The following is a 14,904-nucleotide window of genomic DNA, read 5'->3' as shown; positions in this document are numbered from 1 at the left end:
TCAGGAATCCTGGTCGGCTCAGAAACACCGGAGAACGCCATTTGGACTTCGTGGGAAAGTAGAAGCTAAAATCAAGGAGTTGATTGATCAGGACATTATTGAGCCAGTAGAACAATGAACACCATGGGTGAGTCATGATCACATTGAATGATCATGACTCATGATGGGTGAGCCATGATCACATTGAATGGTGGTGCTGGCTCGAAGGGCCAAATGGCCTACTCCTGCACCTATTGTCTATTGAGTCCAGTAGTGATAGTGCCAAAACCCAATAATGATATTAGACTATGTGTGAACATGAGGAGAGCCAATGAAGCAATAATCAGAGAAAGACACCCAATTTCGACGATCAATGAGGTTCTACAAGAGTTATCAACCAGTAAAGTGTTTTCCAAAATTGTTCTCAAGTGGGGATATCATCATTTGGAATTACATCCAGAGTCAAGAGAAGTGACAACATTTGTCAACTCCTTGATTCTACTTTTCCACAAAGTCCAAATGGCGTTCTCCACACAGGTTGTGCTCTCGGCTCAACAGTTTCATCATTGGCTAAGTTCACTTGCCGGCCTTTCAGTTTTCTAACCCCTTGGAATACTGAGTGAAATTCCTGCCTCATGTCATCATATGACTGCACTGAATTGACATGGACTCCGATGTGAAGCACTCCCAGCTCTTGAGCTGTACTTCTACTAAGGGGTTCTCCTTTCTCTACTATCACCACGAATTCTGCATCAGTTTTTCTATCTCCGACTTCTACTTTAGCCGTGAAACATCCAATGGTCTACGACGGTTCAGTTGCAGTGTATGGATATAACTTCCTACTACACCTCCTTGACGTGCACTTGATTTTCTGCAGTTTCAAGCATTCCCACAGTGATCTGTTAATTATGTTGCAGTCGCTACCAGAATCTACAACCACTGGCACTGTAACACCTCTGATGGTCACTGCAACTTTCTCCAGATGGCTATCATTCAATGCAAACTGCTAATTCCTTTTAACAGCATGCTCACCAGGTTCTTCACTGTCCTCATCACTTCCAAAATCATCTTCTCATGACGGACGTAACTTCTTTTTCTGCCACGGTCCGTCCAACTTTTCACTGGACTTCCCTTTCTCCCTTGCCTTGGAAGATTCACTCTTGTTGTAATCACTTGTATTTTCCCTGGCTTTACTGTTACATTTCTTTGCAAAAAGATCTTTGCAAAAAGATCTTTGCCTCCGCACTTCAAACATGTTCTAACTTTTGCCGGACAACATGCATCTTTCCCTATGTGACTCTTGTTGCCACAACTGTACCATTCAATCTCACGTTCAGGCTTCCTTCTTGGTCTACCGTGGGACAGCCAGTTAACTTGCCCAGTCTTGGAATCTTTCAATTTCATGCTGTGAAATTGTCCCTCAACAGCTTCCAGTGCCGCTGCAATCAACAGAGCATCATTAAGGTTTAACTCACCCCCTTTTTCTAGCAGCCTTCTCCTGAGCTTGTCTGACCTGCAATGCTGGACAAGCTGATCCAATATCTGGTTTTCCACATCAGCAGCCACATATTTGCAACCTACAGACACCTGTCTGAGTCTCGTCACAAATTGAGCAACAGTCTCGCCCTCTTCCTGTGTTGTTTTGCGGAATAAATGGCGTTGAAATGTAGCATTCGGCACCACCACATAATGACTGTTCAATGCATCAACGGCTTTCTTATAGTCTTCCTTCATTCCAGTGTCAGGGAGTGTTTTAAACATTTCTCGAACTGCTGGCCCCGCGGTGAAGAGAAGCAATGCCCTCCGCTGCGCCTTCTGCCCTGGCGTACTCTCATCAAGAGCCCCCGACTGTCGGCGTAGGCCTCGAATTCCTCCAGCCAAGCATTCCACTTTATGCTGACAGCATTCGCATCGCCCGTCGGATCGAAGTGTGGAACTCCGCAAAGTTCTAAGTAATCAGCTCCAGCGACTGCCATTATGACCTTTTTCTAACCACTTTTCCACTGGATTCAGAATCCAAAATACCCAAATCCAAAATATCCTCGTCGCCAATGTCACATCTCCGCCTCATATGTGGAATAATGATGCAGACACAATCTGTATAAGTTACATTACTTAGTTTCTACGTTTCACCTGCGATCCCCCCCAAAATGGCGGCGCTGCCATAGCAGCTGCGGCTTACCTGCGGTCCATTTGTCTTTGTGTTTTTGTTGTTTTTTTGTCTTAATTGTAGTTGTGATGTCGTGTTTTTGTGTTTGTGTACTATGTGTGTATATGGGGGAACTGTAAAATTGTAAATAGGTGTCCCTTCCGAACGGAGACCCGACCTTTGTTTTCTGGGTGTTGTCTCCGTTCCTGCTGAGGCCTACCATCGGCCCAACTACTGAAGCTGGCGGCCTCCAGGGCTCCGGTTCGCAGATCCCGCGGACCGGACTAACCATCAGCGGAGCCGGCCGTCTTCGGAGGCTGCGGGAGCGGCTGCGACTCGCCTTAGGCTCGGGCCGCGTTGATGCCGACATTGGGAGCTCCTGCAGCGGCAGCGTGTTCGCCCGCCCCAGATCGCGGACATTTCACCGTCCGGCGCGGCCTAAAATATGCCACGGGATTTTTCTCTGCTGGGCGGGGGCTTCAATGTCGGGAGCCACGACCGCCCCGACGTGCAGCAACAGCAGCAGCGTGTTCGCCCGCCCGGATCGGACTTATCATCGGCGGAGCCGGCCGTCTTCAGAGGCTGCGGGAGCGGCTGCGACTCGCCTTAGGCTCGGGCCGCTGCGGACTGTCCGGCGCGGCCTGCAACCACAACAGCCTGACTGCGGGAGAAGACGGCAGGAGAAGGGAAAAGACATTGTGGCCTTCCATCACAGTGAGGAGAGGACTGGAGGAGACTCACTGTGATGGATGTTTCTTTGATGGATGTTTCTTTTTTTGTGTGTTTTTGGGGTTGTGTAATTTTAATGCCTATTTAATGCTTTTATTGTTGGACTGTGGGTGACTGAATTTCGTCCAATTTGGATGACAAATAAAGCTATCTTGAATCTTGAATCTATTGTCTCTCCTAACTGCAACCTCTCGGCCTTGCAGTATTCAGCACCTTCCCACACTCGTCACCTGATACACAGGTCACGATATTTGCATATCATCATCATGACAGAGGCCATTCGGCCCTTCGAGCCAGCCCCGTCATTCACTTTGATCATGGCTGATCATCCACAATCAGTACCCCGTTCCTGCCTTCTCCCCATATCCCTTTACACAGCTTTCTTTAAGAACTCCAACTCTCTCTTGAAAGCATCCAGAGAATTGGCCTCCACTGCCTTCTGAGGCAGAGAATTCCACAGATCCACAACTCTGAGTGAAAAAGTTTTTCCTCATCTCCGTTCTAAATGGCCTACCCCTTATTCTTAAACTGTGGCCCCTGGTTCTGGACTCCCCCAACATCGAGAACATTTTTCCTGCCTCTAGTGTGTCCAATCCCTTAATAATCTTATATGTTTCAATAAGATTCCCTCTCATGCTTCTAAATTCTAGTGTATACATGCCCAGTCGCTCCATTCTTTCAGTATATGACAGTCCTGCCCTCTCGGGAATTAACCTTGTGAACCTACACTGCATTCCCTCAATAGCATGAATGTCAATAGACAATAGGTGCAGGAGTAGGCCATTCGGCCCTTCGAGCCTGCACCGCCATTCAATGTGATCATGGCTGATCATTCTCAATGTCCTTCCTAAAATTTGGAGACAAACGTACGGGGCGATCACTGGTTGACGCAGACTCGGAGGGCCAAAGGGCCTGTTTCTGCTCTGTATCTCTAAAAGCCAATCAACCTACAAACATGTTACGTCTTTGGAATGTGGGAAGAAACCAGAGCATCTGGAGGAAACCCGCGTAGTCTCAGGGAGAAGGTGCAAACTCCGTACAGACAGCACCCATAGTCAAGATAGATTCTGGGCCTGTGGTGCCGCAAGGCAGCTACTCTACCACTGTGCTGCCCCATGGGTTTTCTTGGCCAAGGCAGCCTACTCTGCTGAGATCTGCATCGATCAAGAAATTTAGGATAAGGGGCAAAGGAGCAAGAAACAACGTGTTGGAGGAACTCGGTGAGTCAGGCAGGATTTGTGGATGGAATAGACAGTCGGAGTTTCATCCTAAAAATCCAAGGTCAAGGGATTAGTCATCTGTCTGTATTTTCAAGAGATAATTGTAAGGATTTAACTGAGCAAAACATCATCATTGATGGTCACTCGAAGCAAGTATGACTGTCCCCCTTTATGGAGGACTCCTGTGTGTGACTTTGTTTAACGTGGGGAGACTGGTGCACAGACAGCCACCACATGGTCCTTGACAGATCTGGGTCAGGATCCAGTGGCATGGAGTCCAAGACGACCAGGGACCCTTTTCTGCTGCAGCCTTCATCCGCCTTCCCAGCCGTTGTGACGCTCCACTAAAGTCAGCCATCATCCTCTGCCTGTTCCACTGTTGAGGTCTTGGTTGGATTGCTCTTTGTCAGGGACCTCCCCCTCGACCTTACCCCCATGGGTGACCCTACCAGGAGCGTAGCTCCAGACGGCATCGCTCTCAGGATCTCAGGACTACACAAGCTTCTCCACCACGACAAGGTGACAATCCAGCAAAACACAATGTGCTGGAGTAACTCAGCAGTTCAAGCAGCACGTGTGAAGGGAATAAACAGGTCTGAAGATAGGTCCCAAGCTGAAATGTCATCTGTTCATACTCTCCCTAGATTCCGCCTGAAGTGCTAATTACTTCAGCACTTGGTTTTTTTTTGTTCAAGATTCCAGCATCTGCAGTTTCTTGCATCTTAATGAAGCAAGCTTATTGACACCAAGTTTGACAAATGTAGATGGAATAGAATCATAGAGACATGCACCACAGAAATAGGTCCTTCAACCCACTGCGTGTATACCACCAATTTACACTGGTCCTATGATAAAGCCTTTTTAATACATGTCCATGACACTCTGTCCCACATTCTCATCAACTTCCTTTCGCATTCTATCACTCATCTACACACGAGACCCAATTGGCAGTGATCAATCAACCTACAAACCTGCACGTCTTTGGGATGTGGGAGGGAAGTGAAGCACCTGCAGGAAACCCATGAGAACGTTCAAACTCCACATTGGCAGCACCTAAACTCAGGATTGAACTCAGACGTCTGTTGTTACAAGCAACAGCAGGTTTTCTAGCTGCACCACTGTGATGTCTGTCAATACGTTAAGGAATAATGAAATAAACTAATTGAAGTAGGATGTGTACCTCAGGCTGCCTCGGCAAGGCCAGCAGCATAATCAAGGATGAATCACACCCTGGCCACTCCCTCTTCTTCCCTCTCAAATTGGGCAAAAGGTATAAAAGTGTGAAAACGCACACCTCCAGATTCAGGGACAGTTTCTTCCCGGCTGTTATCAGGCAAACTGAACCATCGTACCGCATCTCAGGAGCGGTCCTGAACTACTATCTACCTCATTGGAGACCCTCAACCTATCTTTGATCGGACTTTACTCTTGCACTAAACGTTATTCACATTATTCCCTTTATCATGTATCTGTACACTATGAATGGCTTGAGTGCAATCACGCCTTGTCTTTCCATTGACTGGTTAGCACACAACAAAGGCTTTTTGCTGTACCTCGGTACACGCGACAATAAACTGAACTAAACTAAAACAAATGAGAAGGCTTTGGAGAGGGTGCAGATTTGCCAGAATGCTGCCTGGATTAGGGGGCATTAGCTACAAGGAGAATTGTTTTCTCAGGAACACCACAGGCTGAGGGGAGACCTGATAGAAGAATATAAAACTATGAGGCACAGATCTGGTAGACAGTCAGAACCTTTTAGCTAGGGTGGAAATGTCAAAGACAAGAGGGCACAGCTTTATGTGAGAGGAGCAAAGTCTGAAGGAGATAGCGGAGCAAATGTTTATTTTTATTTACACACAGAGGGTGGTGGGTGTCTGGAAAGTAGCTGCCAGGATCGGCGGTGGAGGCAGGTATAATAGTGGCATTTAAGGGCTTTAAGGTAGGCACATGGATAAGCAGGGAATGGAGGGATATAGATCACGTGCAGGCAAAGATTAGTTTATATTGGCATCATGTCCGACACAGACATTGGAAGCCACAGGGCTTCCAGTGCTTTTTTATTCTCGGTATTCCAAGTAGAAAAATACATTTTCCAAACAAATATCTACAGCCTCCGATTGACAGGAACAGGTATTCTGTGCTTGGCACATATACAGATTTAGAACAGGACTTTGCAATTGTCCTTCTTCAGTGACAACTAATATAAATGTGAAGTCACCCAAATGATGTTCCAGCATGTAACACAAGTGCTGATTAATGGCTCGTACTCACTTGATAATCTGCCTCACAAACAACCATTATAAAAACTAGAAGGGAAACAGATGTGATGAGATAAGGGAAATGTGACTGGTAAGGCTGGATCTGCAAAATGGTCAAAAAAAGGGTGTAAAATCCTTCATCAGATTACTCCTTCAAAGAGTGTAGCGTTTTTGAAATGGATTTCATGCTGACCTCAGCTTCGCTTAAGATGCCAAATACAAGACGAGACTGAAGAACATTGATAGGTGACATTTCAGATCGGGACCCTTCTTCAGCTTCTTTAGCCTGTTAGACTCATTAAGTTACTCCAGCACTCTGTGAAACGTCACCTATCCATGTTCTCCAGAGATGCTGCCTGACCCGCTGAGTTACTCCAGCACTGTTGTTTTTTTGTAAACCAGCATCTGCTGTTCCTTGTGTCTCTTGAGATTAAACTGTGCTGCTCTGCCTGATCAGAGCCCAGTAAACAATTTCATGGATCACATATTTGCCAATTAATTAGTTTTATGATGAATACATTTCAATAAATAATCTCTAATATAATGGTTATTATTGTCCTGTCATATAAATTTTATATTTTTGTTGAATCCACAACCCTTACGTCATCAGGTAGTGCATTCTAAGTGTGTAAGAGGAACTGCAGATGCTGGTTTAAACTGAAGATGGACAAAAAAACTGGAGTAACTCAGCGGGACAGGCGGCATCTCTGGAGAGAAGGAATGGGTGACGTTTCGGGTTGAGACCATTCTTCAGACTGGTTAGGGATAAGGGAAACGAGAGATATAGACAGTGATGTGGAGAGATAAAGAACAATGAATGAAAGATATGCAAAAAAGTAGAAAATAGGTGCTGGAGGAGGCCATTTGGCCCTTCGAGCCAGCACCGCCATTCATTGTGATCATGGCTGATCATTCACAATCAGTAACCTGTGCCTGCCTTCTCCCCATATCCCTTGATTCCACTAGCCCCTAGAGCTCTATCCAAAACTCTCTTTTAAATTCATCCAGTGAATTGGCCTCCACTGCCTTCTGTGGCGGAGAATTCCACAAATTCACAACTCTCTAGGTAAAAAAGTTTCTTCTCACCTCAGCTTTAAATGGCCTCCCCTTTATTCTTAGACTGTGGCCCCTGGTTCTGGACTCCCCCAACATTGGGAACATTTTTCCTGCATCTAGCTTGTCCAGTCCTTTAATAAGGCTACAAGAGGACCAGAGCTGGGAATGATCAGCCATGATCATATTGAATGGTGGTGCTGGCTCGCAGGATCCATCTCGGAGGCACTCTACAAACTCCCTTTCTTGGGGTCCAGAACTAACCTGATTTTTCCAGTCTACCTGCATATTGAAATCCCCAATAACCACAGTGGCATTACCTTTGTTATACGTCAGTTTTAACTCCTGCTGCAACTTACACCTTATATCCGGGCTACAGTTTGGGGACCTGGAGATAACTTCCATTAGTATCTTATCATATCATATCATATATATACAGCCGGAAACAGGCCTTTTCGGCCCTCCAAGTCCGTGCCGCCCAGTGATCCCCGTACATTAACACTATCCTACACCCACTAGGGACAATTTTTACATTTACCCAGCCAATTAACCTACATACCTGTACGTCTTTGGAGTGTGGGAGGAAACCGAAGATCTCGGAGAAAACCCACGCAGGTCACGGGGAGAACGTACAAACTCCTTACAGTGCAGCACCCGTAGTCAGGATCGAACCTGAGTCTCCGGCGCTGCATTCGCTGTAAAGCAGCAACTCTACCGCTGCGCTACCGTGCCTTATCTTCTTACCTTTACAATTCCTCAACTCTATTCACAGTGACTCTACATCGTCAGTCCCTATGTCACCTCTCTCAACAATGATACAGGCCATTGTAAGCTGTTTGTAGGGTGAAAATGAGAAACTAGTGCGACTTGGGTTGGGGATGGATAGAGAGAGAGGGAATGCCAGGGCTACCTGAAGTGAGAGAAATCAACATTTATACCACTACTCTTCTATCCACCAAAGCATCTTAGACCTTGTGCATGTTGGAGAAGAGAGCTTGAAGAGATGAGATTCTGGCAGCAACGATGTCCTGTCCAACAAAGCTGGTGGCTGTGGATCATTGGTTCAATGAAGGTGTTGCCATTAGTGTGGTGCTTTTCCGCAGGTCATGATCTCCCGGTCAAATTGAGGTGTTGTCCGTTACCCTGGTTTCATATCATCCTATCGAAAAGGATGATGACGGTTTTCAAAGACATAGACTTTGCTGTCCTTCTGTTAGTCATTTCAGCAGAAATTCACCCATATCTGATAGCCTCTCCAATGATTCTTCGGCAGGTGATGCACCAAGGCCCATGTTAGAGACACAGAGATATGCAGCACAGGAATAAGCCTTTCAGCCCATCTTCTTCTTCTTCTTAAGCCCTTGGCTCCTCTAGGGAGCATAGGCCATTGACAAATGTCCTCCACCTCACTCGGTTGTTGGCGGTTCTTTCGAGATACCGACCATAAATCACTTGCTTATACTTATCCTACCTCAATCTCATTTTGGTTTCTATTCTTTGCACATTTTCATCAACTTCCTTCAGATTCCTCCACTCAACTGCACATTGGGGGCAATTGATCAGCCAACCTGCACATCTCTGGGGATAAGAGGGGAAACTGGAGCACCTGGAGGAAATCCACTTGGTCATAGGGAGAACTTGGACACTTTAAACAATCAGCACCCAAGATAAGGATTGAAACTGGGTCTCTGGTGTGGTAAGGCAGCAACTCTACCAGCTGTTTCACTGTGCCACCCTGAAAGAATGATAGAAAGCTGTAGAGTTCTCAATATTATGCTAGACTCTGTAGACTAGAAGTTATCCCCAGTAATCGGGTTTCACTGTACCTTAATTGGTACACGTGACAATAAAAGACCGTTGAAACCTTTGAATAAGCACACTGTCATTAGTATATTGAAGAACTGTGATAGAACTCTTGAAGATCTTCTGCAGATGCGCCATAGAAAGCATTTTATCGGGACGCATCGCCGCTTGGGAACAGTTCCATCCAAAACCACAAGAAATTGCAGAGAATTGTGGACGCAGCCCAGACCATATCATATATATACAGCCGGAAACAGGCCTTTTCGGCCCACCAAGTCCGTGCCGCCCAGTGATCCCCGCACATTAACACTATCCTACACCCACTAGGGACAATTTTTACATTTACCCAGCCAATTAACCTACATACCTGTACGTCTTTGGAGTGTGGGAGGAAACCGAAGATCTCGGAGAAAACCCACGCAGGTCACGGGGAGAACGTACAAACTCCATACAGTGCAGCACCCGTAGTCAGGATCGAACCTGAGTCTCCGGCGCTGCATTCGCTGTAAAGCAGCAACTCTACCGCTGTGCTACCGTGCCATCACACAAACCAACCTCCCTTCCATTGACTTCACCCACACTTCACATTGTTTCAGCAAGGGCAGCAAAATAATCAAGGACAAATCTCATCCAGTCACTCCTCCCCTCAGAAGTGTGAAAACACATACCTCCAGATTCAGGGACAGTTTCTTCCTAGCTGTTAACAGGCATCTGAACCATCCTACCACCAACAACAAGAGAGCTACCTCATTGAAGACCCCCGGACTATCTTTAATTGGACTTTACTAGAATTTTTCTTGCACTAAACAATATTCCCTTTATCATGTATCTATACACTGTGGATGGCTTGATTGTAATCATACAAATCTTTCCGCTGACTGGATAGCAACTACAAAAAGCTTTTCACTGTACCTCGGGACACATGACAATAAACTAAACTGAAGAATGTGGTCTTTGTGCAGAGACAATGTAGGAAAAAAGAGTCTTTCATATATTCTGGATAGTATTTTGTTTAAACCAAACACAGAATAAATAATCAAGGGCATGCTCAAAGGTTCAATGAAGAAATGCAACATCTCCTCTGACTTGTGCAAACTTCAAGCCCACAACCACTAGCTGGAATATCAATGATTGTGTCACGATTAAGAACCTCAAGGACATCAGGAGCAGAGGTCCTGCATAAGTCGTGAAAACTCAAACTACTTGATCAGTAAGCCACCCTTTCATAGAAGAATGTGGTACCCATATTAGTTGCAATAGGTCATGTCAGAAGGTAATAGGTGATAGGAGTAGATTTAGGCCATTCAGCCCATCAAGTCTACTCCGCCATTCAATCATGGCTGATCTGTCTCTCCCTCCTAACCCCATTCTCCTGCCTTCTCCCCATGACCACTGACACCTGTACTAATCAGGTTTTGTACCAGTTTTGGTCTCCAAATTTGAGGAAGGATATTCTTGCCATTGAGGGCGTGCAGCGCAGGTTTAATAAGTTAATTCCCGGAATGGTGGGACTGTCATATGTTGAAAGACTGGAGCGACTAGGCTTGTATACACCGGAAGTTAGAAGGATAAGAGGGGATCTTATCCAAACGTATAAGATTATTAAGGGGTTGGACACGTTAGAGGCAGGAAACATGTTCCCAATGTTGGGGGAGTCCAGAACCAGGGGCCACAGTTTAAGAATAAGGGGTAAGCCATTTAGAACAGAGATGAGGAAAAACTTTTTCAGTCAGAGAGTTGTGAATCTGTGGAATTCTCTGCCTCAGAGGGCAGTGGAGGCCAATTCTCTGAATACATTCAAGAGAGAGCTAGATAGAGCTCTTAAGGATAGCGGAGTCAGGGGGTATGGGGAGAAAGCAGGAACGGGGTACTGATTGAGAATGATCAGCCATGATCACATTGAATGGCGGTGCTGGCTCGAAGGGCCGAATGGCCTACTCCTGCACCTATTGTCTATTGTCTAATCAAGGTCTGAAGAAGGGTCTCGACCTGAAACATCACCCATTCCTTCTCTCCAGAGATGCTGCCTGTCCCGCTGAGCTACTCCAGTTTTTTGTGTCCATCTTCGGTTTAAACCAGTATCTGCAGTTCCTTCCAAAACAAGAATCCATCTATCTCTGCCTTAACAATATCCAGTGACTTGGCCTCCACAGCCTTCTGTGGCAAAGAATTCCACAGATTCACCACACTCTGATTAAAAACATTTCTCTTCATCTCCTTCCTAAAAGAACATCCTTTAATTCTGAGGTTGTGACCTCTAGTCCTGGACTCTCCCACTAGTGGAAAGATCCTCTCCATATCCACTCTATCTAAACCTTTCACTATTCTGTATGTTTCATTGGCCAACTCAGAACCATCAAAACCATGGTGGAAACGATCAGAGGGGACTGTCCAAAAAGGAATTAATGTCAATTCCTGGGATCAGCTCACCCATGAGAACAATGGTCAAGAATCAAGAATGCCTTATTGTCAAAAATAACGCAAAGACAAAAACAATGTCCCCAAGTCTATACAGTTTGGAGCTTATTTGGAGGCTGTAGTGTTTAATAGCCTAATGGCTGTAGGGAAGAAGCTATTCCCGAACCTAGACGTTATAGTTTTCAGCTCCTACACCTTCTTCCCAATGGCAGGAGTGAAATGCGAGTGTGGCCAGGGTGGTGCGAGTCTCTGATGATGCTGGATTTTTTGAGGCAGCGACTCTTGTAGATCCCTTTGACGGTGGGGTAGTCAGAAACTGTGATGGACCGGCAGTGTTCACCACTTTTTGCAATCTTCTTCATTCCTGGGCTTTTGAGGTGCCAAACCAGGCCTTGATGCAACCAGTCAATACGCTCTCCGGTTTGCACATGTAGAAGTTTCTTTATGATTGCATCAATGTGCTGGACCAAGAACAGAGATATGCACCCCTAGGAAATTCAAGTTTTTTACTTTTGCCACCATCATGCCTTCTATGAAGACAGGTTTGTCGATCCATAGAAACTTAGAAAAATAGGTGCAGGAGTAGGCCATTCAGCTCTTCAAGCCAGCAACGACATTCAATACGATCATGGCTGTAGTTGTAGAGAGTTGTAAATCTGTGGAATTCACTGCCTCAGAAGGCAGTGGAGGCCAAGTCTCTGAATGCATTCAAGAGAGAGCTAGATAGAGCTCTTAAGGATAGCGGAGTCAGGGGGTATGGGGAGAAGGCAGGAACGGAAGTATTGATTGAGAATGATCAGCCATGATCACATTGAATGGTGGTGCTGGCTCGAAGGGCCAAATGGCCTACTCCTGCACCTATTGCCTATCATTTAAAATCAGTACCCCGTTCCTGCTTTCTCCCCATATCCCTTGACTCCTTTAGACCTAAGAGCTAAATATAACTCTCTCTTGAAAACATCCAGTGAATTGGCCTCCACTGCCTTTTGTGGCAGAGAATTCTACAGGTTCACAACTCTCTGGGTGAAGAAGTTTTTCCTCATCTCAGTCCTAAATGGCATACCCCTTATTCTTAAAATGTGACCCCTGGTTCTGGACTCCCCCAACATCGGTAACATTTTTCCTGCATCTAGCCTATCTAATCCTTTAAGAATGTTATATGTCTCTGTAAGATCCCCTCTCATCCTTCTAAATTCCAGTGAATACAAGCCCAGTCGACCCACTCTTTCATCATATGTCAGCCCCGCCATCCTGGGAATTAACCTGGTGAACCTACGCTGCACTTCCTCAATAGCAATAATGTCCTTGCATATTCAATGCATATTTATATGGTGGAGATTGAGCAATTCTTGATTAGTACAGGTGCCAGGGGTTATGAGGAGAAGGCAGGAAAATGGGGTTGAGGGGGAAGATAGATCAGTTACGATTGAATGGAGTAGACTTGATGGATCAAATGGCCTAATTCTGCTCCTTTATCTATTGAACTTATAAACTCCAACAAGTACAGGAGCAGAACCGTCAAATGCTCATCAAACGTTAACCCAATTATCCCCAGGATCCTGCACTAGCACTTCCAAGTCCCTTTGCATTTCTGATTTCTGAATCCTCTCCCCATTTATAAAATCAGCTGTGCCTTTACTCCTACTACCAAAGTGCACGAGCACACACTTTGCTTCACTGTATTTGATCTGCAATTTCTTTGCCCACTCTCCCAATCAGTCCAAGGCCTTCTGCAGACTTGCAGCTTCCTCTACACTAACTTTTCCTTAACCTGTCTTTGTATCATCCGTAAACTTGGCCCCAAAACCATCAATTCCATCATCCAAATCATTAAAATACAACGTGAAGAGTAGCGGCCCCGACATCGACCCCTGTGGCTTTCATCTTCCAAAGTTCCGTTGAGTTACTCCACGATTTTGTGTCTATCAACAATCATTTCTTTGATTTTACTGACGTTGAGAGCAAGGTTGTTGTTCTGGCACTATTCAATCAGTTCATGAATTTACCTCCTGTACTCTGACTCGTCGCTATCCGTAATTTGTCCAACGACGGTGGTGTCGGCAAATTTGAAGATGGAGCTGGAATGGCGTCCGGCTACACTGTCATGCGTATAAACTTAGTAGAGCAGGGGGCTGAGCACACAGCCTTGAGGTGCCCCTGTACTGATGGTTATTGAGGAGGAAGTGTTGCTGCCAATTCATACTGAATGTGGTTTATTGATGACAAAGGTGATGATCCAGTTACAGAGGGATGAGTAGAGACCCAGTTCTGCGAGCTTGGTAGTTAGTTTGGAGGGGATGATGATGTTGAATGCCAAGCTGTTGTCTATGAATAACAGTATGTGAACGTTAGTGCCACCAGTCAGTAATCATTGAGACACATTTCTTGTGCACCAATATGTATACATAAGATGACAAATGGGCCCCAACCAGGACAACAAAGAAAGCATTGCAAGAAAGAGGAAATTACAAGCAAAAAAAGTGCTGGAGTAACACAGGTCAGGCAACATCTCTGGAGAACGTGGTCAGGCGACATTTCAGGTCAGGACACTTCTTGGGACCCTACTTTACACCTTGTCCCCCAAATTAAGTGGTTTGTTGATAGAGACAAAAAGCTGGAGTAACTCAGCAGAACAGGCAGCAAGCATCTCTGGAGAAGGAATGGGTTGAGACTTTCTTCAGTCTGAAGTCTATCTATGGTCCATTATAGGCTGTGCGGAAGGCGATAACAAGCAATATAAACAGTGAAACTCAGCAGGATGACAGCAAAACTAGTACAATGAATAGGGTGGGAGAAGGACAGAGAGAGAGAGGGGATGCAAGGGTTACTTGAAATTAGAGAAATTCTCTAACTTCAAATAACCCTTGCATCCCCTCTCTCCGTTGTCAGTTCCACCTTTCTTTGATCATCGTTACTGCCTTAGATCTGTCTTTTTGCCTATCTTTCATTAACTTGTTCTATGTCCCTTTTCATATCTCTAGTTTCTCTCTCTCCTGATTCTCAGTTTTGAAGAAGGATCTGGACCAGAAATGTCGCCCATTCCTTTTTCTCCACAGATGCTTGCCGGCCCAGCTAAGTTCACCCCAGCATTTCGTGTCGATCTTCGGTGTAAACCAGCATCTGCAGTTCCTTCCAGCACAGAGCATTTTGTGGATCAGGCCCAACTCAGTGCCAAAACGACAGAAATCCTTGAGCTGTTGAACCACGGCTGGACTTTTGAACCTTATAAACTAGTGAACCGCGATTGAAGTATTGAATGTGGGGGGTGGGGGAGTTGGTGAGAGGGAGGAGA

At 45.6% G+C, this 14,904-nt stretch overlaps 1 protein-coding gene across 1 annotated transcript in view; it reads right to left on the bottom strand.

The window, feature by feature from the left end:
* eci2 (enoyl-CoA delta isomerase 2) overlaps positions 1 to 13,944 on the bottom strand; it is a 68,343-nt gene extending 54,399 nt beyond the window's left edge. Inside the window, exon 1 of the mRNA XM_078413895.1 lies at positions 13,619 to 13,944. The gene's annotated coding sequence lies outside the window, so the exon portion shown is untranslated. The remainder of the gene's footprint in view (positions 1 to 13,618) is intronic.
* Positions 13,945 to 14,904: the final 960 nt, after the last annotated feature.

The sequence above is a fragment of the Rhinoraja longicauda genome, chromosome 2, assembly GCF_053455715.1.
Source record: "Rhinoraja longicauda isolate Sanriku21f chromosome 2, sRhiLon1.1, whole genome shotgun sequence".
Taxonomy (NCBI): domain Eukaryota; kingdom Metazoa; phylum Chordata; class Chondrichthyes; order Rajiformes; family Arhynchobatidae; genus Rhinoraja; species Rhinoraja longicauda.
This window is presented reverse-complemented; position numbering and strand designations above follow the sequence as displayed.